The following is a 27,992-nucleotide window of genomic DNA, read 5'->3' on the forward strand; positions in this document are numbered from 1 at the left end:
GTTGCCTCGAATTCTTTTATTATGGCATAGGTGGTGTGAAGCAATGAACAATAGGCATTACAAATTGACTACATCTTGCGTCTCTGAAAACTGGCTACAATCTGTATACTGATAGTGCTCTTCCACATCCATTTATAATTTTAGTAACAACCAATGGTATTGTCCAAGATGCAAATTTACAAAATTACAATAGAAAATTAATACACAGAAATAAACTGTGGACAGCATACTTCAGGTACATTATTTCCTGGTGAACATACATAGGCAGTTTATTAAATGGGCAATTTAGAAGCATGAAACATGACAATATGTGGAAATTAACAAGGTGAATTACATTCGATTAATTTATAAGCAAAATATAAGTTTCAACAGTTTCCTAACAAAAATTTGAATTATAAATTAAATACGCTTTCATTTAACAGTAGTGACATAGAGTAGAAAATCAGTATGTGTTTACATTTTTAATAAGGGCCTGCATAATTACTCTTTAATAACAAACACTATTGCAAGTATTTTACATTACTGCTGTTATTCTGCAAACTTTGATGAAATAACGCATACAATGCCAGAGAGAATATGAGGCAAATATAAATTCTAGTGAATGATGGTAGTCATTAAATAATTTAGCTAACTAGTGACTCCAATGTTAACAAAAAATATTCCTACATTCACACAGCCTGGATATAAAGTATGCTTGAATCTGATGTAGTGATGAGCTTTCTATTTGGCTTCTAACCCAAACTTTCTTATCAACTGCTGTATAATTCACATAGTAACTAGTATCAAATTGCAATGTTGGAATGTTTCTCAATATTTTATGTGTGTATCTGAAGCTTAAATGGCTCTTCAGAGAGTGTTCTGTAAAATCAGAAATAAAAAATTTAAAAATAAGAGCGTTACTCAAAATTGATAACAACCATAATGTTGAAAACTACTGACCTATGCCTCTCCTCTCAGCATCATCCAAAGTATGAGAGAGATTAAATGAAACAACAGCTTATAAAATACTTAATGGCTACAGGCTATTAAATGGTAATCAACACAGCTTTTGCGCAGTTAGACATGCCTAAACACCAATAATTATTTACTCAGATGAAATAATTAGACACATAGAAAATAACAAAAATGTTGTAGGAGTCATCTTAGATCTTGCTAAAGTTTTTGACACTTAAGCATTAAATTCTCTTAGACAAACCAGAAACGCTAGGAGCCATATTGGTACAAAACTCCACAACATACTGGCAACCAACATCAGAAAGTTAGAAGATGAAAACAGATTTAAAGTAGAATTTAAAGAATTTCTACTTGAACCACGTTTTTATTCGGCAAATGACTATTTAGGCCAATAAATAATTCTCATAATGTTTATACGAGGGCTATCCACAAAGTACATTACGTTTTGGAATTAAAAATAAATAAAGCATTGGAAATTTTTTTTATTATATACTGATGAAAGCCACACTTAAATACTAGTTTTCTACATAGTTGCCATTTAAATTAAGGCACTTACCGTAGCGATGGACGAGCTTGGAAATTCCTTCGTCATAAAATTCGGCTGCCTGCGCCTTCAACCACGTGGTTACCTCTTCTTTTGGGACAGAAAAGGTGTGATTTTTGTGGATTTCCTGGAAAGAGGCACTACAATAAACTCTCAAAGGTATTGCCAAACTCTGCACAACCTCAGAAGAGCAATACAAAACAAGCGCAGGGGAAAGTTGGGCTCAAAGATCTTGCTGATTCACGACAACGCCCGGGCCCACACGGCAAATGCCACTCGTAAAGTTCTCGAATCTTTTAAGTGGGAGTTCTTTCCTCATCCGCCGTACAGTCCTGACCTGGCACCGAGCGACTTCCACTTATTCCCAGCAATGAAGAAGTGGTTGGCTATGCAGCGTTTTGATGACGACGCACAGCTTCAAGAAGAGGTAACCACGTGGTTGAAGGCGCAGGCGGCCAAATTTTTCGATGAAGGAATTTCCACGCTCGTCCATCGCTACGATAAGTGCCTTAATTTATATGCCAACTATGTAGAAAAGTAGTATTAAGTGTGGCTTTCATCTGTATATAATAAAAAAATTTCCAATACTTTATTTATTTTTAATTCCAAAACGTAATGTACTTTGTGGATAGCCCTTGTATTAAGGAAAAACTGAAAACACTGTCTGTAATCGCCTAAAGTTTCTGTTAATTTTGTATATCTGATGGACAACTGGTGAGTGTGGGAAAATCTTTACTGAATTATTGTAGTGAATATAAGGGCTTCCTGTTCATGGAAGTGTTGCGGCCACATGTAGTAAGCGTTGCTTCACGCAGTGGAGAATGGCAAAACAGAGGCACGCCGGTGACCGAGGCATTGCGAAGTAGGCAGGCACAGATAGCTTTGCTGACAGCAGCAGTCTACCAGCAGGCTGACGCAAGGACGCACACAGACCGGGCACCGGAGAGCACCTGGAGAGTGCTGAGTAAGGGGAAGTGAGGCCAGCAAGCTAAGTTACGCTGCAATACTGCGGGAGTAATAACAAAAAGCTACCACTGAGGGTAAAAAACATTCAATAGTGGAGCGCAGGCAGCAACAAACAGAAGCCATTAGGAAGCAGTTCAGATCTGAGGACAGACGTGGTCCGTGTTCGAATGTTCAATCTTCATAGGTGACGATTCCAGAAGTCTGTTCCAGCTTGCAGGAGTCATCTGTTCGCCGCCAGATGTCAGCTTCAGCTCTGGAGGTCGGCCTGAGTTTGGTCGGCACCATGGCTGACTAACTACAGCGAGAACTTCTAGCAGGACTGGCCGCAGCGCGGTCTTGGTCACAGGCGCCGCCGGGGACTGACGCCCGGACTTCACTGCAACCCGGCCCCAAGGCGCATGGTCCGTCCATGGCGGAACCTCGCAGACATCGCGACTGACGGCTTCCCAGCTGCCGGTGCAGCAGGCGTCGGCAGATGACCTCAAGGCGACGAGTTCATCTCAACCACAGGGCATCCTGGCTTCATCAGAGCACTGGTGGCCTGAGACTCCCAAGTGCAATCAGCAGCACGCGTTGCACGGATTGTTGGAGAATCTACACAGCAGCAGCCAGGCGGAGGGATCCACAGGGCTGGGCAGCAACGATGAGGGAGAAATTGTAAAGAAAGTTCAATAAATAATTGTAAAACTCCATGCCGTCTCAGTCTTTGGCGCAGCCACTGTGTCTGCTGCTAACAAGTGGTGTCAGGCGCACCCACGCCACGGCTTTGACTAGTACCATGCGGGCAACCGAGAAACACCGAATAGGGTGAGTCCAGCAACTGCCTTCTCTCTATGTTTTCTGTGTAGGTAGACGTGTCGAGGGTAACGTTAAGGGATGTGAGAGTGTCATTTGAAAGGCCTAGCAGCCCTGTAGACTTATCGCAGTTTTGTGGGAATGATAGTCATGTTAACTTAGTACCATCTAAATGGGTAGTGTGTGGATTAACAGGTCACATCACTCCTTGCGATAAATTTGTACCAAGCACTTGTGATGTGTGTGGCTTGTATGGTCATGTAACGGGGCAATATGGTAAGTCTATATGGCTTGCCATTAGACGTGCTACGAATTAACTTGCTTCTGGGTAATACAATTTCATTTTTGCGAGGTGAGGTATACCACACGGAAAATGCCAGAGACACGTGCAACCAGGACAAGTGACGCCATAGTCGCATTGACAGAACAAGTTAACAAACTGATTGAAGAAAGTAAGTTGCAAAAGCTGCACATGCAGAGGATGGAGCAACATAATCAGGCTCGGGAAGCAATAATGCAGAATGCAAGGGTACTGTCTTTTCTGGTGTGGCAGATTGTTCAGCGGCTAATTTGGTACCTTCCTTCTGGGGTAAAACATCAGAGGATGTGAATGTTTTCATTGGTGACATACATAGTACGGCTAGACTGTGTGGCTTGTCGGATGAAATGTGTTTGCATATGGCGAGGTTACGGTTAGTAGGTGATGCAAAGACTTATGTGGCATACCACGAAAGTTAAAAGATGCTACTATGTTCACAGAGTTGGTGAGGGATTATTGCAAAGGTTTAGGAAACAAAACAGTGCCAGATTTTTTAGAGAAAAACTGGGGAGGATGATGCAAAAAACGGATGAAACGGTAGAAGAATTTTCAGACAGAATTAGGAGAACGAATGCACACACTTATGAGTTAATGCAAGATGCAAGTGCAAATGAAGTTCTATTGAAATATGCAGAGAATAGAGCTTTAGACACATATTTGCGAGGAGTTATGCCAGATTTTTCATGCCAGATACAGATAGAAAATCCAAGTGACTTAGCAGCAACATTGCACGTAGCTAAACATTTGCAGGAAGTGGATAGCGCCACTACAAGTCGCAATGACAAGAAAATTTTTTCGTCTTCCAAAGAGTGTTACCATTGTGGGAAGCAAGGTCATTTTATGGGACAATGTCTGCAGTGTTTCAATTGTCAGAAAATAGGGCATAAAGCATGGCAGTGTAAAGCCAAAAAACGGGTTAATGATACAGCAAGTAAAAAACTGTTAAATGAAAAAGGGAGTGTTCCTGCCATCAGGAGGCATTCCCAGTAAAAAGAGGTACTCAGAGAGTGCACGAAGAGGTGGATTGTAGTTTGATGGTTTGGATAAAAGATAAGTGGCAAAGAGTTTTATTGGATACTGGAGCACATGTATCTGTTGTCATTGTGGACCTTATGGGCAAGAAAGGATTGGAATCTCCGAGATATAGATTGCATGCAGTAGGTGATAAAAAATTAGATGCACTAGGAACAGCACAGCTCAAGTTTAAGATAGGGAACATGTGGGTGTGGGAGCAAATGGAGGTGTTGTCAACTGTGGGACAGGGATTTTCAGCGATACTTGGGTTGGACTTTCTGATTAAACATCACGCCAAAATTGACCTTTCACAACATACGCTGGAACTCGATGGGAACTTGTTCTCAATGGGTACAGCCATTGCAAATGTTTCAGAGTCGCAAGGTGCTCTGATAGCTAAGGTGATACCAACTAAAATGCGTACAAGTGCATTAAAGGTGATTCGTGCGACAAAGTACGAACAGGTACAGGAAGTTGATCTGGGTACTGGTGGTTGTCGATGTGCCACAGCAGGGGTTATTCTTGGTAGAGCCACTACCGAGTAATGTGGTTTTAGACGAAAAGCATTGCTTTATTCATAGAAGTGTATCATGGGTAACGGACATAAACGGGCAGCTTATGGTTCCAGTGAATTTAGAGAACTTCGGGCGAGATGATGTCGATCTGCCGAAGGGATTAGTAATAGCCACAGTAGAGTTAATGGATGAAGAGCACATTGATAGTTCAAGGCTAGGCTATGATGTAAAGCAAATCATCAGCACATCTGCATTTCATGACAAGGTAAATCATTTGAGAGGAAATGATCATTCGGGTATGGAAGAATTATTACTAAAGTATAAAGCATTGTTTGAAGCACAGGGTATGTTACCTGCCACATCGACAACACAGCATCATATTCCAACAGGGAATCATGCTCCGGTGTATCATAAGCCATACACTCTACCGAAACAATTACGACTAGTAGCAGAGCAATTAATAGAGCAACAACTGGAAGATGGGATAATCCAGCACAGTAACAGTCCTTGGTCTAGTAACATGGTCCTAGTTCCAAAGAAGACACCGAGCGGGTCGAAAAACTTTCGCTTTTGTTGTGATTACAGACATCTGAATGAACAGACAGTGGCAGACGTATATCCGATTCTGAATATCACAGAAACGTTAGACAACCTAGAACAGTGTAAATTTTTCTCCACTATGGATTTGCGAAGCGGTTATCACCAGATTGAAGTATGTCTGGAGGACAGGCCAAAAACAGCATTTACGATGCATTGTGGTCACTTCGAGCATAAAAGAATGCCGTTTGGAGTAAAAAAACGCTCCAGCAGCATTTCAGATGTTGTTGGATGGAGTCCTCCATGGGTTGAAATCGAAAAAATGCATGGTGTATCTGGATGGCATTATAGTTTTTTCAAGAGATATAGAGCAGCATGTGGAACGGTTAGAGGGGGTATTTAAAAGATTAGAGGCAGCACGGCTAACATTAAGTTTGGACAAATGCCATTTTGCGCAAGCACAAGTAAATTATCTCGGACATGTTATCAGTCAGGACGGGGTACGGACAGATCCTCATCTCACTTCTGCAGTAAGAGATTTTCCAGTTCCGCAAACGGTTAAACAACTGCAATTGTATATTGGTCTTACGAGCTATTATCGAAAATTGGTATAGGGGTTCACACAAATAGCGAGGCCACTTACTAAGTAGCTAAGAAAAGGTGTTACCTTCCAGTGGATGTCAGAGTGCGAGAAAGCATTTCAAGAGTTGAAACGGATACTGACATCAGATCCAGTTTTGAAGTTTCCAGACTTTTGGAAGGAGTTTATACTACAATGTGACACATTTAATCGCACTCTTGGGGTTGTACTTGGGCAAGAAATTGATGGCAAAGAACATCTGATTGCGTTAGTGTCTCGTCAACTTCACAAGGCGGAACAAAATTACTCCACGACGGAGAAGGAATTGTTAGTGGTAATATACGGGATTTCGTACTTTCGATGTTATCTGTATGGTAGAAGGTTTAAGGTTGTGACGGATCATTCAGCTCTGAAATGGTTATTAGGTCTGAAAGACCCAGCGAGTAGGCTAGTGAGGTGGGCGCTGAAACTCAGTGAGTTCGATTATGTGGTAACACGCAAGCCAGGTGTGAAACATGCCAATGCTAATGCATTGAGCAGGAAAGTGGCAGTACTACAAGTAACAGGGGTGACTTAAGATGAGTAGAAAAGGGCACAAGCCATGGATAGCGATTGCCAATTGTTCAGAAAGCAACCGCAGTTCCTAGTACAGGACGGGTTACTTTGCAAGTCACCAAAATGTGGCCCGCGTGTCGTCGTACCAGCAGCGTTAAGATCTGAAGTTTTGCAACAGGCGCATGACCATTTTCTTCCAGGGCATGGTGGGAAAAGAGCTACAGATAGGCAGATAGTGGAGAAGTTTTGGTGGAGGACACGACGTCAAGACGTGGACGAGTACGTCAGGAATTGCGTGCCATGCACACAGCGTGCGGACTTGAGCCATCAAAAGATTCAGCTTCAAAGATTACCAGAGGCAGACAGATCTTTCCAACAAATCCGAATTGATGTATTAGGCCCATTTAATAGGAGTGCTGCAGGGAATAAGTATGTGTTAACAGTGATTGACAACTTTTCTAGGTATTTAGTCATGCTCGCATTACCAGATCAGAAAGCAAGTACCGTGGCACAAGCTTTAGTTAATAATTTGTTATTCAGGTATGGGATACCTCAGTCCTTGATCTTGTATCAAGGTATGAAGCAACTGTGTAAGTTACTGAAGGTAAAGAAACTACAGACTAGTCCATTCCATCCGCAAGCAAACGGACGAACGGAGAGAGTGCATCGCACGATCGCTAAGATGTTGAGTCACTATGTAAATAGTCAACACACCGACTGGGATGTGTACTTGCAGTTCGTAACCAGTGCATATAATAGCAAGGTACATACGTCGACAGTATTGTCGCCGTATGAATTGGTGTATGGGCGGAAGATGCCATCACCTTTTGACATGCTTCGTCCAAGGCTGGGAGCGGAGGGCGAGCATGTAAGGCAATTTGCGAAAACCATTAAGGAAGTATGGCAGAGAGTTAGTCGAGCTAACACGAAAGCATTGGAACTACAAGAACAGATGGGAGGTACGAGGAAGTTGCCACAGTACAAAGTAGGCCAATGGGTGCTGCTAGCTAATCCGTACGTTTCAAAAGAGAGAACCAAGAAGTTCACAAACAAGTTCCAGGGACCGTACCAGGTAGTGGAAATGACATCACCTGTCAATGTAAAATTACAATTGCCTACCAAGACAATGGTGGTTCACTTTAGTAGAGTTAAGCTGTTCCAGGGGGCAGTAGACCAGTGTATATGTACTTCTCCTTCTGGCAGAAAGCGAAAAGAAGCGCTAGAAGCAGAGAGTAAACCTGGTATTAAGTATAAGTTGCATTCAAGAGATGTGTAGTTAGCAGTAATTATCATGTGTGTATTATTTTTGTGCACGGACTAGGGTTATTTTATTGGTATAAAGGGGTAGTGATGGGAGTTTTTTCCTTCTCTCTCCATTCTGTAGGTGATGCAGGATGGGGTACAAGTGGATAGTATGGGGCGTAGTCCTCTGGCAGCTGACACAAGCTGGCCAGGTACAGGATATGCCGTTGCGAAGTGGGGTGTTGTTCGGGAAACAACCGGATGTGGTCCTCACGAGTCACGAGTGGACACTTCGGCTGGCACTCAACATCCTGCAGGTAAGGGACAAGATGCGGCAGCTACAGGAGGTGATATCGAGTGTGGAAACGGTTGCATCTAAGAACGGAATATTACGGGATGTGCAAGAAGAGTACGAGGCTTTGGATAGGTCATGTAAGGAAATAAGGGAACAACTGTGCCAAGTCATGAGCATGATTCCAGGGAGGAGAAAGAGAGTAAAGAGGGGTTGGTTGAATGCAGGTGAGAAGTTGCTGAAAACAATTTTTGGAACAGCGGATAGAGACGATATTGAGGGTTTGAAGAATTCTTTAACAGTTATTCATGACAGGGAGGAAAGCATAGGGAGTTAGTGGATATACACACAATAGAGATACGTAGATTAGGTACAGAGTTGTTGAATGTGACACGAGTGGTGTGTGGGATGGCTACAGGGCTACGAGCATATATAGAATAAACACAGAAATTATTGAATACGGATCTGGAATAGGTACAAATGCGATTGGATATAGTGGAAAGGAAGCTGGAAATGGCTAAATTCCTGCGGGAACTGGTTAACAGCATTGGTGATGCACGAGTGAGGATGGATGAATTGCAAGAGGCAGTACATCACGCATTGCACGGGCAGGTGAGTGTGACGTTGATGTCACCAGGAAAATTCAGACAGAGTCTGAAGCAGGCAGAGGGAGAGTTTCCAGAGAGGGTGAAGCACGTAGTGCTGATAATTGAAGCGAGTATGTCACTTTTTTATCATATGTATAGGATTAAGGTAACAATGGATCTAGTTAAGATGTATATAGATATCAGATTTCCAATAACTAGTGTGGGGAGACAGTATCACTGTTATACAGTGCATCCTTATCCAGTCAGATGGGAGCGCATGGGGAAGGGTGTACAGTTCAGGACACAGCAGGTTTTATTAATTTCTAAGGAGAGGGATACTCATGCTACTATGTCGAGTTTAGAGTTGAGTAGATGTCTAACGGAGTCAGTTTCCATTTGTCCATCACGGGTTGTTTTCACGGGCAAGGGGTCGTGTGAGATCCAGTTATTCAGGGCAGAAGCAGAAGCTTCGGAGTGTTGGAGAATAATAGTGAAGCCTACGCCACATTTTCAGCAAGTTGGGAGGCATTGGTTGTATTCAGTATTCGCTATGGAGAGGATATCAGCCAAGTGTTATGACAATGGGAATTGGACAGCAACCACGAAGATGGAATTACGGGACAGTGGTTTGCTAATCAACGGGACAAATTGTGAAATAGTAGGGGATCGTTTCAGCTTACCAGCAACAGTCACGGCAGTCACCAAGGTTACAGATACTCATCTGACATTGTACTGGCCAGATGAGTCATTCAGCATTGCTTCAGGAGAAAATTTGACGCATATTAACAACACCTTAGATGCTACACTATTGCTAATGATAGATAAACTAGTAGATTTGGAGAAAGGTCAAATTTCAATGCAGCAATTATTAAGGCATGTGGACGAGTACGATACTAGGCAGAAACATAGCATAGTGACCATTGGTATTTCAACCAATACTATTACCATGTTGATTGTATTTATCGGTATGGTATATGTCTTACTAAAACGGAGGATTCAGCATGTTAATGCAAGACCACTCCATAAGATTCCTGTCGAATGGATTACCAGTAGAGCATGAGTCAGGGCAACCTGGATGTATATAGGAAAGAAGTAGAATATAGGATAGAACTAGAGTTAACGTATAGGGTAAATTCAGGGACAAATTTAATTTTTAGGAGGAGGCAGTGTTGCGGCCATATGTAGTAAGCATTGCTTCACGCAGTGGAGAATGGCAAAACAGAGGCACACCGGCGACTGAGGCGTTGCGAAGTAGGCAGGCAAAGATAGCCTTGCTGACAGCAGCAGTCTACCAGCAGGCTGACGCAAGGACGCACACAGACCGAGCGCCAAGCAAAGCCTGGAGAGTGCTGAGTAAGAGGAAGTGAGGCCAGAACGCTAAGTTACGCTACAATAAACTGCGGGAGTAATAACAAAAAGCTACCACCACGGGTAAAAACATCCTCCTGCCAGACATAAATAGTGGAGCGAAGGCAGCAACAGATAGAAGCCATTAGGAAGCAGTTCGGATCTGAGGACGGACATGGTCCGTGTTCGAATGTTCAATCTTCGTAGGTGACAATTCCAGACGTCTGTTCCAGCTCGCATGAGTCATCTGTTCACCGCCAGATGTCAACTTCAGCTCTGGAGGTCGGCCCAAGTTCGGTCGGCACCATGGCTGACTAACTACAGCGAGAACTTCTAGCAGGACTGGCCGCAGCGCGGTCTTGGTCACAGGCGCCGCCGGGGACTGACGCCCGGACTTCACTGCAACCCAGCCCCAAGGCGCATGGTCCGTCCATGGCGGAACCTCGCAGACATCGCGACTGATGGCTTCCCAGCTGCCGGTGCAGCAGGCGTCGGCAGATGACCTCAAGGCGACGAGTTCATCTCAACCAAAGGGCATCCTGGCTTCATCAGAGCACTGGTGGCCTGAGACTCCCAAGTGCAATCAGCAGCACGCATTGCACGCATTGCTGGAGACTCTACACAGCAGCAGCCAGGCGGAGGGATCTGCAGGGCTGGACAGTGATGACAAGGGAGAAATTGTAAAGAAAGTTCAATAAATAATTGTAAAACTCCACACCATCTCAGTCTTTGGTGCAGCCACTGTGTCTGCTGCTAACAAGTGGTGCAGAAGTCGTGACAGAAGACAAAAGTAAAGCCTTAGGGTAAATAGACTATGCAGTTTCAATACTGTTAGTATACATGTATAAAAAGTTGTATTACTGTGCGTTGTATAACCATGCAATATTCTTTGAACATTTTTTTGTACAATTTTGTATGTATTATTCTTTGCGCTACTTAATGTAGATTTTGTACGTTCTTTTTCCAGAAATTGTTTCCCATAAATTTACATGTGCTTTTGGACAACATCCATACAGTATTTATTGTCTATGGATGGATAAGTAAATAAATAAAATAAATCCAGAAATAAAAAAGTGGTTAACACCGTAAGAAATAGAAAACAGGTAGTAGAATTCAAATCACTTTATTATAATTATAAAGTTATGCTGGTATCTGATGCAAAGAAATTAAAAAGGAATTGTATTAGAAGGTAGGTTGTTATGTACACTTCTGTTATCATGTACATGAATGTCTTACAGTTGTCAGAGACTACAGAGAAGATCATGGTGTTTGGAAATGACACTAGTGCAACTCAAGATCTCATCTACATTGTGAGTAGCAATCAATCTGTTTCATAATATTATCATTAATTACAACCTGGATTTTTCACTAAATACCCCTTGGGCAGTATACACGGTAAAATAGTTTTGGTACTTATATATAAAGTTCCATAAATGGCATATTACTGCCTGACTGTGTTTTGAGCTTAAACTGTGACCTTACAATGTGACATTGCTGAATTAAGTGGCACTGGATAAGCTGTTTACTACACGTTTGTTTCTTTCCCTCTGCCAGAGGATAAAAATGGGCCAGGGGTTGGGTTAGGGGAGGAAGGCATGGAGTGTTCATGTGCAGGATTAGAAAACAAGATACAGAAATGTCTCAGGCTATGTAAATAAATGTAAATGTGCATGAATTTGTATCAGTCCTACTTTAAAGGTGACAATCAGTAACATTATATTTGTGAAGTACACCAGCTTACAGCACCATTCTCGTCGCATTTTTGAAGGCCTGCTTCCATGTGTAACATTACTTCTGGGAATGTGAGTAAATATAAATATCTAAAACTGCTAAATGGTAATATTCACTTTTAAATCTCATTGAGTAGTCTCACCAAAAATTAATAATAAAAAGGTTCCTCCACCAGGCAGAGAAAATGATATGCTTGTACTGAAAATTTAGACTGGAACTATTAAGGATGAAATTGCACAAGTACTACCCATAACTCCTTTTCAGATAAAAAAGCTAACTATCCTAAATGAGTGTAGCCACTTTTTACAAAACATACTTCCCCTGCATTACTCCTCTCCATTGTGGCACTTGCTTGACCTGCACACAGAAACCCCATTTAAAATGTGTACACTACACTATTCTTAAATCAATTGATTGCTGCACTCCTTTTTTCTGAAGTGGCAAAAACTGAAAGACTTCAGGCTGTTAATGCTTTGTATCTGACTACAGTCACTAACAGTATTCATATTCATATTATTATTATTATTATTATTATTATTATTATTATTATTATTATACTGTGCACAGCATCACAGTACCCCTTATGTAGTTATTGCTGTGAATTAATTAATTTATCTGTTTTCAAGTGAGTTTTGAACCAATTTCTGGAATACTGCAGGTATTATCTACAACTTGGAGAAGACATTTTCTTGAGTTATTTAACATTTGTTACATACGTGTGTCACTTTTATCATCAGTGATGTAGGGACAAAGCACAAAATATGTCTGTTGTGAGTGGACTATAACCTCCACTGCATTAATGCAACTAGAAAAAGTAATTATTGATAACTTGTATAATCAGTATCTGAGTCTTAGTAAATTGTGGTAATAGTAATGATCTTTTGAAAATAATTTAGTTCTGTGACTGAAACAGAATCAAATCATTTAGTTTTTACCCCTCAGAAAATTTCATTTTACCCCTTAGGGGATAATTACCCCCAGGTTTGGATCCACCGTTTTAGATCTTCGTATCTGATTTGCCGATGATGTCCTGTTGTCCGTAATATGTAGCTGTAAGAAATTGTAGCAATCTTGCTACAATGTGGAAATCATCAATGAAATCTCGGGAGTTGCAATGAATTCTTTTATTACAGCAGGAAACAACTGGCATTACAAACTGATTACGTCCTGAGTCTTTGAAAATTGGCTACAACCAGTATAATTACAATGTTGCTGCAAGTCTATTTATACATTTGGAACAATCAATAGAATTGTTTAAGATTCAAATTTACAAAATTACAACAGAAAATTAATATGCAGAGATAAACAGTCAGAAGTGTAATTTAGGAACATTATTTCCTTATAGGTAGCTTATGAAATAAACAATTTAGAAGCATGAAACCCGATAATATATGTAAAATAAGAATGCAAATTACATTTGATTAATTTATAAGCAAAGTATAAATTGTATTGTTTTCCTAACAAAAACTGGAGTTACAAATTAAATATGCTTTCATTTAATAGTATTGTGAACTGTGGTTTATTTATCTCGTAACAGACATAATCTAAGTCATTTTATTCAGGCACAGGAGACATGTCAAAGTGGGGTAAAATTTCACCATAAACAAAGAGCAACTGATGTTGACAAACAGCATCATAATAACAATACAATTTTGTTACACATACATACAATAAACTTAGTGAACTTCAGTATTGGCTGGAAAATTCAAACTGTACTGTTATTTCAATAAATGAACACTGGCTTAGCAATGATGAACTTAAATTAAGTGTACCATTTGGGTATGAATTGGCAACCAGCTACTGTAGAACAAGTATTAAACATGGTGGTGTATCTGTATATGTGTGAACCTAATCTATGAAGTTATAGATGTAAGTGGACTGTGCATATAAACAAAATTTGAAGCTGCAGCCATAATGTTGCCAAAGCAGGAAATTATAAGAGTTTCAGTATACTGCCACCACAACACAATGAAGACCTGTTTGCAGAACTTCTGGAGAAACTGATACTCTTCCTACTCAAATACAAAAACTACAGAGTACTAATATTTGGTGATATCAATATAGACATTAGGTTTAAGAACAGAAAGGTTGAGCACTTCCTAAATACATTAAGATCCCTTAACTTTTGCGTAAATGACAAACCCACAAGACAAGAAGGATTTCTAGGTAACATAATTTGTAATTTCTTCTGAGCAAAACAGAATTCAACACAATCAAGCTAGGCATTTCAGATTATGAGGAACACTGGCTCAGACAAACTCTTAACAGTAAAGCAACTAAAACTTCCACAGACTGTAGAAAAATTATAAGACCAATTAATGAATCAAAGCTAAACAAGTTGATAATAAACTGATTTTAATAAAATGGGGTAAAATAATAACGACTGCAGGTGCAAATGAATCTACCAACAAATTTCTAGAACTGTTAACTGAAAATTTTGAAACATGTTGTCCTAAACACTGTATGGGATTCTGGATACGGGTCATAATATACATAATAAACAGTTCTCTGGTTTTCTATATACACATATATTTTACCATAAAGACCGATACACATGAACACTGCATGAAGTACAAAGGCAGACTGAATTAAACATGGCAGCTCGTCAGAACAGTTAATATTCCAAAGATTGTAATTTGCGTGGTCGATGTGACCTATCGACACCACACAGTTTTCCCCCCCCCCCCCCCCTCCCCACCCCTCAGTACGGAGTATGGCCTATGAGACCTGAGGAGGGGCCGTGTGGGTGTCAGCGTTGGTGTGAGTGGTGAGAGGTGGCAGGCGCCCGACCAGAAGCTCCATCTCCATCCGGTCGGCGTGCGAAGGTGCGGAGGGCAGCTGCCTGTCCATCTCTTCATCCGAAAACCTGCGGGGGGGAATGATGTGTCAGCCATCTCGGGAGTAGCGGTATGGGAAAGGAGGTGGCGTGTGAGCATGCCTTCCTCAAATGTAGACTGAGCCGTCCGAAGAAATGAAAGCTCGAACACATGATGGGTCGCACTCTTGTGGGAGGGACAACCTGTGCACTATCTTGATGTTGAGTTCCTCAGTGAGGGTCGGGTCTGTGCTGTCGGTGAGCAGTACAAGCACATCATAATCGACACATCGTCGATGCGGTCAGGTGGTACATTGCAGCACAAAATGAAGGACGGGGCATCCACTTCTCTAGTACCTGAAATGTCTTCAAAATCTGTGAATGGGGATGGTGATGACATGCCTGAGGAAACTGCGAACTGCAGTGGTGAATCGTTGGATGGAGAAAACCCAACCGTAGGTTGAACGGACTTGTTAGCGGGTTCATCAAAAGAACATGTGCTCGCGCAGTCCGACTGGGATGCCAGAGGGGTGTCGGAGTCTACGAAGGCAGGCTTAAGCCTGTGTAGAGAAACAGTTTGCAGGTGATCTTTTATCATAATGTCGAACATCATCTCACCCCTCTGGAGTACTTCGAAGGGACTGAGATAAGGGGGTTGTAAGGGTTGTCTGACAGAGTTTTCAGCGAGCCTGACATTTGAGCAAGAGCTGAGTGCGATTGGCACTAAGTGTCAAGTGGGGAATGGCTGACAGGTGGGTCTAGCCGGGTGTTTCTAAAGTGTGCACGCATCCTTCCGATTAAGTCTGGGAAGGAGGGGGAATCCCCGGGATCTTGGGGGAGAATTAGTTCCCCAGGTAAAACTGGGTTTTCGCCGAAAACGAATTTGGAAATCGTCCCATGTAAATCTGGTTTAAATGTAGAATGTAGGCACAGCAACACCCAAGGAAGTGTCTCGGACCAGAGACAATAATGGCCCCTGAGTGCAGTTTTAAGGCTGCGGTGCCATCGTCCATTGCAGGTGGTAGGCTGTCGTATGGATCTTTTTAATACTGCAAAGATTACAGAGAATCGTAAAAAGTGCAGATTCGAACTGGTGGCTCTGGTGGGTTGTGATGGTGCATGGACAACCGAACCTAGTGATCCAAGATGAAACGAATCCTTTGGCCACAGTTTCTGCTGTGATGTTGGGCTTCCACCCAACGAGACATTTGGTCTATTGTGGACAGGATATACCTGTGGCCCTCCGACGAAGGCAGGGGACTGATAAGGTCGATATGTACATGATGGAAACATCCCTTAGGGATGTCAAACTTTCCGAGTGGTGGAGAGGTATGATGTCCTATTTTGTTTCGTTGACAGGAAATGCAGCTGCGTGCCCATGTTTGATAGTCTCATTTCACATCTTTACACACAAAACGCTCGGTGATGAGGCAAGTGGTGGCTCAGATGCTGGGGTGGGCAAGATTATGCAAGCCGTCGAAAACCTGTCAGCGTAGTTTGGGGAGCAAAGGCCATGGAATGCCTGTACAAGAATCGCACCACACTTCATCCAAAATGCCAGGGAACTTACCCTTGTGAAGAGTGCGGGTCCATGAGCAGAACCCAAGTGTCCTCATCCAAAGCGTGGCGAGGTCAGATAAATCAACGATAGGTGAAACGGCATTGATCCGCGAGAGGAAATCAGTGGGGATGTTCTCTGTGCCTTTGACGTAGCGCACATCCATAGTAAATTGAGAGACCATGTCGAAGTGGCGGAAACGTCAGGGGAAGGGGGGGAGGAGGGAGTGGGGTTTCCTCTGGCGGGTTGCAGAAGGCGTCAGCCATGGGTTTGTGATCAGTAAGAATGAAGAATGGATGGCCCTCAATGTCAGTGCGGAATTGTTTGATGGCCTTGTACACCACCAGAAGCTCTCTATCAAAAGCAGAATATTTCTTCTGTGCTCTAAACAGTTTTTTTGGACAAGAAGTGAAGTTATGAAAGTGTGTCACCTTTGCTCTGTTGTAACACTGCCCCAACTGCGATGTCGCTGGCATCCGTAGCGATGAAAAAATCGGCAGACGGATCAGGGTGGGCGAGTATGACTGCATGAGCTAACGCTGTTTTAAGAGCCCTGAAAGCTTCTAGCATGGTTCAATCCTACGGATTGGTTTAACGCCCGAAGTTTGTTTGCCAGAGAGTGAGTCCATCAGCAGGGCCTGCACGGCGGCGGCAGAAGGTAGATGATGGCGGTAGTAATTACCTAAGTACCTAGGAAACGTCTGAGTTCTTTGTACATAGCTGGGGGTGGCAATGACGTGATAGCCTGCACACAGGATTTGGGAGGCTGTGTTCCATCTGTGGAGACAAAGTAACCCAGAAATGTCACAGAAGACTGATGCAATTGAAATTTTTCTTTGTTAACCTCGACACCATTGGATGCCAAAGTCTGGAAGACCTGGGATAAATGATCTTTGTGGTCTTCAGTCGATTTGCTGAAAATGAGTATGACATCCAGGTATGCAAAGCAGAACTCGAATTGTCGTAAGACTGAGTCAATGAAACATTGCCACATTTGCACTGCATTCTTTAAACCGAATGGCGTGAAGTTGTACTGGAACAAACTGAGTGGCATGATGATCGCACTCTTTGGAATGCCTTCCGGCGCTACAGGAATCTGCTGATAAGCACATTTGCAGTCAATCACAATGAAGATTGTGGCGCCCAATAACATATGAGTGAAATCGTTTAAGTTTAGCACGGGGTAATTGTCCATGACAGTGCGAGCATTTAAACGCCTGTAATCACCACACATTCGAAAAGAACTGTCATGTTTGGTGACAAAGTGAATTGGTGAAGACCAATTGCTGTCTGATGGCAGTAGAATGCCTGCCTCCAGAAGTTCGTTAATTTGCTGCCGGGCCACGCGCAACTTAATGGGGTTGAGACGTCTAAACTTGTGTCTAATACGAGGGTCGGCAGTGAATTATCTTGTGTGTTGTTCTGTCAGTGACTGAAGAGACTGAGAACTGCACACGAGGCTGAGTAATGTCCTGATGTGGAGTTTTGGGACGATGGGGTGCAATGAGGCATAGCCGTTAGTGTGAGTGGGAAAAGGCAGCACGAAAGTCACATGCCTATTACACGAACGTGTTGTGCGCTTGTTTGTAGAGGGTGGCTGTGCGCGCAGCACAGAGCAGAGTGGGGAGTGCAGCGACTGTCTTTTGTTAACTTTGATTTGGGTAACCGGCACTGGCGAGAAGCGCCAGCGTCATCGCGAGGGGCAGCGATGGCCGCCAGGTTGCTTGGTTGGCACGCGGGAGAGGGGGGAATGTTTATCAACAAGCAGGGTGGCTGCCTGCATAGTAGGCATGGTCATGTTGTGTGAGTGATTGTTATTAGGGACACTGTTTGAAACAAGAAGCACTGCACCCAGTGGGCGCTTGGGCGGTGCAAAGGTGACTGAAAGTGAATCGTCACATGTAATGGATGTTTTTGAACTAACCTGATGAGTGTTCGAACTGACACTTGGCGATGAAGTTCGATCTGGTGAAGGAACTCGGATTGCAGTTTCAATAGAGAGGTGAAGGCCACAGCGAGCTCGTTGTAAGTGTGAGCAATGCGTTGTTTCAGCTCGTCGTTCTCCTGGCGGGGGTGCATCGCTGAGTCGTATTCTGAAAATAGGTTGGTGACGCAGGTCACAATCTTGCCCGCAAGGTCAGAAGACTCGTGACCTAAATCCCATATTACGGCGGAAACGGAACGAGGAGTATGAGTGCCAGAGCATGATATCTGAGTGTTAGACAGGTGGTGTAACACTGAACACTGGACTACGTTCAGGGAGAGCTTGTAATGGGACAAAACATCCATACCGAGAATTGGTTCATCGATGTCGGCGATGTATAAGGTCCACAGGAAATGCAGAGAATGGGATAGATGCACCATCACTTTCACAGAACTGACAATCTGTAATGTTGATGTGTTGACAGCTCGTAGGAGACACTTCGTTGGTGAAAAGTCAGTAGGAGTCAACAACCGAGGTATGACAGACATGTGAGCGCCAGTGTCAATTACGTAGACAAACTGCAATAAAATGTCTGTCACGTATAAATGACCGCTCGGCCAAGGGGACGAAGTGCAATGTTAGGGAAAGCCTGTGGAGTTCCCGGCAGGACTCGGTGTCACTTAGTTCCTGCGGTCAGCATTTGGGTGTTGGCAAGGTAACCTGCACTTCTTGGCCTCAGCCCCAAAAATCTTGTGGCACCACCAGTACGGACGAGCTGGATGTGGCAGTGGTGGTGACTGTGATAGTGGGGGAGGCTTGTCCTCGTTGATCTGTTCTGGGACATAAACCGGGAAGTATGGAGTGTGGGCAAGTCTTGAGTGCTCGGAAAGAGGAGAGAGCAGACAAGTACTGCCTGGTGGCATAGAAGGCGTGGAAGCAGAACGGGCCCTGCCCCTGCCTGCAAACGGCCAGTAAACAGGAGGTGTAGTGTCACACAGTGATGAGGGACGAGCTGCGTGTTTCTGGTGCAGGAGCGCATACAGTTGATCTGGGGTGCATAGGCGAGAACCGATAGACTCTAAAGAGTGCAGCAGTAGGTGTATCTGTAGGTCGGTAGGTAACTTGACAGCCCATACCGTCCACAGAGTGACATCTGACATAGTGTGTTCACTCACGAGTAACCTGAGGCAGCGCCATAGTTGTGACGCAGTGCGGTCCCCCAGGTGCTCCTCATAGAGAATCCTGATTATCAATTCCTGTGACGAGCAGGCAAGTCAGTCCAATATCGTTTTCTTGGTGAACTCATGCTTCAGTGGCGGTGGAGGCGAAAGTAGGAGATCACAAATTAAATCCGAGTGGTTGTGAAGGTATGTGACCAAACATAGGAACTTGGAGTTTCCATCAGTCACTTAATGCAGCTCGAAGAGGTGCTCCACCAGTGCGAACCATGAAACTGGATTGTCCTCGTATAGGGGAGATGGCTTGGGTATGCGGCCTGGAGGTGGAGATGAAGGTGACTTCAGCATGTCTTGGAAGCCTGCGGTCCCGCTGCACAAGAGTTCATGCTGGGATCTGGCATCACTGGAGTGGAAATGTTACTAGCACACACATTCAGAACAGCAGCTGGTTGTAATGTCTCTGAAGACGCCCGAAAACACGACGCGGCAGGCACGGTTGGTATCATGGAAGCAAACGGGCGAGTGGTGCATAATGAGGGCCCGTAAACTGGACCGGAAATTGTAGGAATAGCACTGACATTGTCCAACTCAGAAATGACGCGGAAGGCTGGCAGCAGACGCAGACGGTACTGTGGAAAGGGCAAGCGATTGTATGGTTGGATTCGAGGCCCCTGTAGTTGGGGAACAGGGGGGGGGGGAGGGGGCGGCTGGAGATTAAAGTGGCAACAACAAGAGTATTCCGCACACTCTGGCCACGCACCCTTCGTGGAAGGACCATAAAACACTGGTGAAACCTGTGGGTGGTCACACTGTCGTAGTACAATGTTGCTGGGTGAAGAGGCTATCTTGAGGGCACTCATACCCACATGGTCGCGAAATTGGGTTGCTGATCCGGTGGTTTGTTCTGGCAAACTGGATGCATAAAAATGTCTGTTACTGATTTGTGAGGAAGGTGAGGCCGGCATAGCTTGGTAATAGAAGACTGCGTGTGTATTTTGCACAAATGGCGGTGTTGCACATGGCACTACTGTAACCAACATCGTGGCATGGAGAGGATCAAAGCACGTGTGCGAATTTCGGTCCCTTTGAGCTTCGTATGAACGATCGTTCGCACACTATTTAGTCGATCATCCACTTCACTTTTCACTTGCTGTTGTGCGTAATCTGGCAAAACAAAACCTGAGTCCATTGTTTCAGGTAACTGCATAAACTCGGTCGTTGTGGAGTTGCTAAAGTAGAGATTATCATTGTCGAAGATCGTAGATCATTGTCCGTTAGCTGCGAAGTAACCGATGGCGGAGGGTTGTGCTGGCCTGGTTGTAAGAGCTAGGCCTCCAAATACTCATAAAGAATGTTCGGTGATGTAGCCATGGCATTGTACCTGAAACCTGTTGATTCTATATGACCGGTGCGGGAGTCGCGGAAGACGTAGAACTTTTTTTGTCTGGGTGGGATTCTGGATACGGATCATAATAAACAGTTCCCAAGTTTCCTATAAAGACATGAACACTGCATGAAGTACAAAGGCAGACTGAATTAAATATGGCGGCTCGTCAGAGCAGTTAATGTTCCAAAGATTGTAATTTGTGTAGTCGATGTGACTTAACGATGCCACAACTTGTTTACTTCCAGTAACTTGCAACTTATAGAATAGTTTCTGGGGAATAATAGTTTTTAATGGAAATTTGTACATTACAGAAAATGGCTATTCTCATCATGTTGCACCACTCTACAAAGGCATGTTGCAAACCTCTATATAAAAAGTTACATGTTCCTACGGGTGCTCTCCCTTTATAGACATAAAAATTTATTGATAATTAGAGATTAATATGGAGGCCCAGAGACTAACAATGATTGTGATAGCTGCAATACATGTCACTGGTGTACTTCCAAGTGCAGTTAGTTTACAGAAACCTTAATCAGTCATGAACTTATAAAGCATATTTTTAATGTTTCTGCTCTTCTTTTCTTTGTTTCAAATGCAGTTGTAAATGCACCAACTTGATAAAATACATCTAATATTTAAGAATGAATAGCAATAACATTTTCAACTACAGGGCACATGTGTTGTGGAAACATATTCTGTCTTTAATGTAGTGGTTTGGATTGCCTTCTGCATTCTTATGCCATTAATCATTTATGATCCCTGTTCCTTTTAAGGGTAGTTTCCCATCCCAAAAGCTAGAGGATGCCCTGAACCCTTGTCTGCTCCTTCACGCATTTTGGCAAGGCCATTGGCAGAACAAGAGTGACTTGCGATAGAGGAAGTCTTCAGCCACCATTGTCAAATATTTTTATTCAGAATTTAAGCAGTGGCTGTGTCTAAATCAGGACTCAGGCAATTTTTAATTACTAGCCAGAGATACTACCCATAGATGACAGTGAAGGGTGAACTTCCTTAGCAGTCAATCATAAGGACATCCAGCAGCTGGCTCACTCTCCAGCTTCTGTTATCTGTCTTTGTCTCTACAAGTGAACTATAACTGCCATTGTTGTTTACCTGGACCAATGTAGACTTGTGTTGTAGAGTAATTCAAGTGATGAGCATGTGGTTTACATCACCACCAAGTTTAAGCTGAATCTTGCCAAGTACTAGAATTTCAATATTTGTGCGCATATATATATATATATATATATATATCTCAAGAACTATTGCTTATATTAATTTTCATCAATAGCTGCTATTATCTGGTTTCATGAACTAATAGACAACTTTACTCTGTTGTTACAGAAAATTTGATGTAGTCAGCAAATCATATTGACCATAAAGAGAGGGTTACAATAATGGTGATGAGGTGGTCCCTATTTTGTTTCATCAAGCCCGACCACGGTAGAAAATTTCTCGAGCTTTGGCAGCAACAGCTAAACAAGTATCAAAAATTTTTCAAGCAATTAACTAGTTCTGTGCAAAAGCAATCACAGGTTCTGCCATTCATTAGGCATTTCAGCCACTGAACAACTATCAGGAAAACTGGAAAGTATATCAGAAGTGCCCCACACTGCTCTTTCAGGCAAGTGATATCAAATGTGTGGATTGCTAATAGATCTTCATGCTGTCTACTTATCCACAGTTATATTATTTGGTTCAAAAGTTGGCAGTTGTCTGATCTTTCAGCATTACTATCGTCTAACATATTATCTTTATTATCTGACCACTTTCCCAACTAGTTGCATGTGGTAGCATTCTTACAGCACTCAAAGTCATACACTGTAAGTTATGCATCCTGAAATGCAAGTATGCAGTGGTTGAATAGTTCATGCCAATTCATGTATGTGTGTGGTGAATCATACACAGAAAATTTGTCATTTCACATGTGGCTCAATGCCGTGGTTATGTAATGCAGCAGGTTTCTAAAATGTACTTTAAAATAGTTAACAAACTGCATCCAGTGGTGGCTAAATGGCTCATTCTCCATGAATCTGGGATAGTACCAAGCATTGTTTGTGGTACTACACTTTGTTTCCTAATTGCACAGGCTGTTTTTCTTTGCATCCTATATGGGAATGTGTTCGTATGGAGGACACATTGTAGAAGTAGGCTGTAGCATGGTGGGCACCAGGCACTGGCCCCACTTGATTCAAATTAATAATATTTCAGGCAGTTATCATGTGCTAGCACTACGTAAAATTTTGTTACATGCAACAGTATAAGATGTTCCAGTAACTTTTCTTTTCGATACTGGCGCATGAGTCTCACACATTAACCAAAGCTAGACTTAAATCATGTGCAACTGACAGTCGCTTATAATCATGAACTTTGACATTTTTGTTTGTTGTAGATCCATTGGTCAAGAACATTTTCTGCATCAAAACATATTTCACCTTTGGATTTTCTTTACATCGTGAAATGCACTCCATCAGTTTGTTGGTATCCTGAGAAGCAATTGATACACTTTGTATGCACTTTTGCACTACTGTATAAACCAGGTTTGAATAATGAGGAGACTTTCGGACCCACATGTCTCAAAGTTTGCAGCAAGTCCAATATTTTGCAAAGCATGCTCAATTCCGTTGGCCATTAAGGAGGAAGTTAGGACAGGAGTAGGCTGACTAGAACAGTGACAAGAATTGTCCTCTGTGTCCTGCAATCAGTGGGCTTTGCCATTAGCTATTGTTAGCAAACTTAAGGGCTCTCTTTGGTCATGTAGAGACTTTAAGCAAATAATTAATGCTCAAGCATTGTCTCATCCAGATTCACTTTTTTCTAAGCTTTCAGTAGGAAACCTATTTTCTAAAGTCAGTCTAGTGGAGGCATTTTCTCCGCTGCCTCCTGATGAGACTAATTAAGATTTTGTTCTGGATACGCTATTTGCACTATATTAATACCACAATTTGCCCAATAGCATCTTCCAAACATTTCTTGAACTTTAAGCATTACTTCAACAGACCCACATAATTTTATCTAAATTTAACAGCACAAAAAAGGTGGAAAGCATAAAAATGTGCATTTATCTATCAAATAACTTCAAATCTAAATAACTTATGTCAATTAATTTTGTGAAATGAAAGTATTTGCAATTAAATTAATGTAAATTAGTTAAGTCTCATCGATCCTCATTTTAATAGTTCTGCTAATAGATATAAGATACATGAAATATTTTAATGTTTTATTGTTACAGTCAATGACCAGTACAAGCTTAGATCATGGTGTGGAGATGCAATGACTGACTACAATTAGTATTCTGCCATTTATTCATTTGCAACTTGCTACAGCATCCCTGAGATTAACTAGCAGTCATCACGAAGCATTTTCCGAACATGAATGCAAGCGTGGAACCTCACATGATCTGGCCACAGTCTCCACGCTATGATTCCATCCCACATGTAAGTAACAAATACCGGCCCCGCAAAACTGATTATGGTATTTCTAAATTTTATTGCATTTTTCTAGAAGTCAATTTGGCCACTAACAAAAATACATCCACCATCAACAATGGTTCCACATAATTATAACAGTTATCTTTCCAGTGATTAATTTCAACTTCTACTTAAAACCAAATTTTAGTAATCTTGTGTGCGCAGACATGTCAAACTGATTATTGCAGGGATTCCATATTGTGAATAATATTGATGACAAAACATTTGTACAATCTCTGTCCAATTTTAGTAATCTTGTGTGCGCAGACATGTCAAACTGATTATTGCAGGGATTCCATATTGTGAATAATATTGATGACAAAACATTTGTACAATCTCTGTCCAATTCCCCCCCCCCCCCCCCCCCCCCCACCGAATGTGTATTTTTTCAAACCAAAAGTCACTTATTTAGGTTATATGCTCAGTGAAGAGGGTCTTTGACCCACCAAAAAATATGCAGAGATCATTGCGAACACATTTGTCCCTAAATCCATAAAGGTTTCTTCAAGTATTTCCAGGAAAAGTGGATTACTATGCCATAAAGCCTCCATAGCCCACATTCTAAACCATCTCCATAAAAGGGATTCCCCTTGCAGTGGTCACAAGAGTGCCACCTGGCTGTTCACAAATCAGCTATCTGCCTTGTGACATACCAGCCCTAGTTGGCATTCTTGTTGGCAGCAGTTGCATCTCCATACAGCACCAAGTTACGGGATGGTACAGACAGGCCAATGTTGTTTGTGTCAAAATCACTAACTTTAGCTCAACAACATTATTCACAGATCAAAAGAAAGCTTTGGGCACTACCTTTTGTTTTCATAAGTTTCACATTTTTCTTGTATGATAACCAGTTTCATCTTATCACTGACCATAAACCATTTTCATAACTTTTTCAATGTCAGTGAATTTATCAGTGCATTGCCTTCATCAATGGGCTTTTTATTGACAAATTTCCAATGCTTCATTCATCATCCTACTTCTGCTCATATTCTAACATGGGTGCACATTTTTGCCTTCTGGCACATCTGTACCCTGAATTTGACCATCAGGGGGCAGTTGTTTTCAGTTGGACAGCATACAGTAAAGTTCATCTTTCCTGCTTGACTCTTGTTCCTATATGAAATGGTTCCACAATTTCACCAAGAAACTTCAATTAATATTTAGTGTTTGTGAGGAATAGTTTGATTAAATTTACCAATTTGTCATCAACATTGAATTCTGAGAAGAGGTTGATCTGAACATAAGTCCATACTATATTATGGGTGTTTATATATAGACAATGGCCATGGGATTTAATCCTCATGTTTGGTCAGTTAGTAGTTTTAGTCTATTGTCGGCTTTCTTTTGAATGGTTAGTGACTGAGACAAAGAAGCTTGCACAGGATAGAGTAGCATGGAGAACTGCATCAAACCAGTCTCTGGACTGAAGACCACAACAACAACAACAACAACAACAGTGAGTGAGGATTCAAGGTTAGTTTTTGATCAGTGTTAATACAAGATATTTTAGTATTTTAGTCAGGTGGCTTTCACATTTGGGATTGTCAGATAAGGGTCTCTGGTATAGAATGTTGGGCAGTTTTCCATATAACTGTTGCTTGGGTTTTTGCATGTTTGGGGGAGAGGTACCACTGGTTACACCAGGGGTCAAGTTATCAACATGGAGTTGGAGATCTCTGGGATAAATGGCAAGTAGCATGGACTGCAAATATGGCAGTTTTCCTAACACATTGACAGGGCCATCTTTACCAGTGAGTGCAAGGGGTGCACAGCACCCTGGCACAGGTACCTCGCAAGTGCCTTATACGATATGTAAACTGCCAGTTTTGAAAATTATTGAGCAAACACTCATTATACCTGTGAAAATAATGGCACCAATATTGTTTACAAATATGCCTCATGGAGCTTTCGGCACAGCTGCAACTTGCAATGGGCAAGTATAAGTGACAAACGAAGAAGACAGTTCGCATAGGTAGGTGGCGGTGTGAATGTAATAACTTAGACTTCCGTTTCAAAGAGGGAAGACATGTGACAGGAAATGTTAACGCAATAGACACTCGGCATTGCCAACGCAAACTGCAACACTTAGATTATCCACACAATAATGATACTATAGTTAATAGCCCACTGACTTTGGGGGGGGGGGGGGGGGGGGGGGGGGGGGAACAAGTAGTTCTGCTTGCGTCACAAACATAACCATTAGGTGTGAAATGTACCAAACATACAGTTGATGGAACACTGAAATGGACTTTTTGTTGGCACTTTGTACTCCCGATTTTCTGCAGCTGAATGTCATTTGGGAATGAATACTAAGTTACATCCATACTATTGGCCTTTCTACTGTGCGATAGTCTTCCCATTCCAACAGCCAGGCATTCTAAGATGATGCTTTACAACACAAAAACAACGGAAACTAAACCAAAAAATGACAGCAACACTACCCTGTTACACCTCTCAACACATGGTGGATCTCTGTGCTCCTATGGTAACGTCATGCAGAGAACAACAAACAGTTTCGCGATCTGCGCATGCTATTTGTGCTCCCACAAGATACCTGGGTATTGAAAGTAAAAAGGGTCCCACTGCCCTTTAAATTTCAAATCAGTTTCAAAATGGATAAATTTTTCTCTTCCATACAAGAATCCAGTCACAAGAACTGATAATTGGAGGTCACATATTATAATCGTTACTACAAATGACATGAGCACATTAAGTTGTCTCACTTTAGAGCGCAAGTGGCATGGGTGGAAATTAACATACTATGCTGTTACACATATATCAGTGAAATTAGGCTGTATACCAGATTCTTGACCAATGGACACATTGTGGCCACTCCATACCAACTAAACCAACGGTAATTTTTCTTCAAATCAGATATTTACCCGCATTTGTAATGTTTGGTTATTAACTAACTTATTGTGTATTAACATTGGTACAAGTCAATTGCAATGTATTGCCAACCAGCAACAAAATTTGTGTTACCAAAATAAATGAGGTAAACTGAACAAATTTTTTCATCGCAAGCATATAATCAAAATTTGTGAGAGAAAACAGGATGTTGATGAGGAATGAGGCGTCAGGAATAATTACTAATGTCTTCTATCACTCGTTCTCCAATAAGTGCCACCCACAAGTGGGAAGCAGGAACTTTTGACTCAATTTCATTCATCATAATCAATGCTTTTGGAAAGCCTGCGACTCTCATTTATTCTTTAAATAATGAAACACTGCACCACTTACATCGTTTTTCATGCTTCGCTCGACGCATTTCGAGAACTTCTCATTATAATGATGAAATATTCACATTAGTATTTGTGCGTTGGGCTGCCTGCCTCCCACTGTAACCATCGTTTCGTCGTTATAAGGCTTTTTGTCTGCAAAATGTAACCTCAAAAAGACGACTATACGGTGGAAGACATGCACAACAAACAAAATAATTACGTTAATATTTTTGCTTGAAAATGAGAAATTCTGAAAATGCCTACTGCAAAGCATGAAAAAAAAAATACGTACCCGGTGCACCGTTTCATTATTTAAACCACAATCTGTGTTTTATACTCTTGTGGAAGTCGCCAGAAGAACATCTCTGAATGCACAATGAAACGCAGAATATATTATTGGGCGTCATTCATTTCACGCTAAGTGAGGAGAGCTCTACGTCATAGTGACGTACGCACGCGTC

The 27,992-nt window shown here is 42.2% G+C and overlaps 1 long non-coding RNA gene across 4 annotated transcripts; it reads right to left on the reverse strand.

The window, feature by feature from the left end:
• Positions 1-11: 11 nt before the first annotated feature.
• On the reverse strand, positions 12-27,992 carry LOC126457897 (uncharacterized). 4 transcript variants are annotated; one of them, XR_007585551.1, is made up of 4 exons: positions 27,824-27,992; positions 27,551-27,684; positions 1,511-1,625; positions 12-858 (listed from the first exon to the last, which is right to left on the reverse strand). It is a non-coding gene; the product is annotated as an uncharacterized LOC126457897 (long non-coding RNA). The 4 variants fall into 4 exon arrangements; XR_007585550.1 differs by lacking the exon at positions 1,511-1,625; XR_007585548.1 differs by lacking the exons at positions 12-858; positions 1,511-1,625 and adding an exon at positions 13,088-14,844.

This window comes from Schistocerca serialis, chromosome 2 (genome assembly GCF_023864345.2).
Source record: "Schistocerca serialis cubense isolate TAMUIC-IGC-003099 chromosome 2, iqSchSeri2.2, whole genome shotgun sequence".
Taxonomy (NCBI): Eukaryota; Metazoa; Arthropoda; class Insecta; order Orthoptera; family Acrididae; genus Schistocerca; species Schistocerca serialis.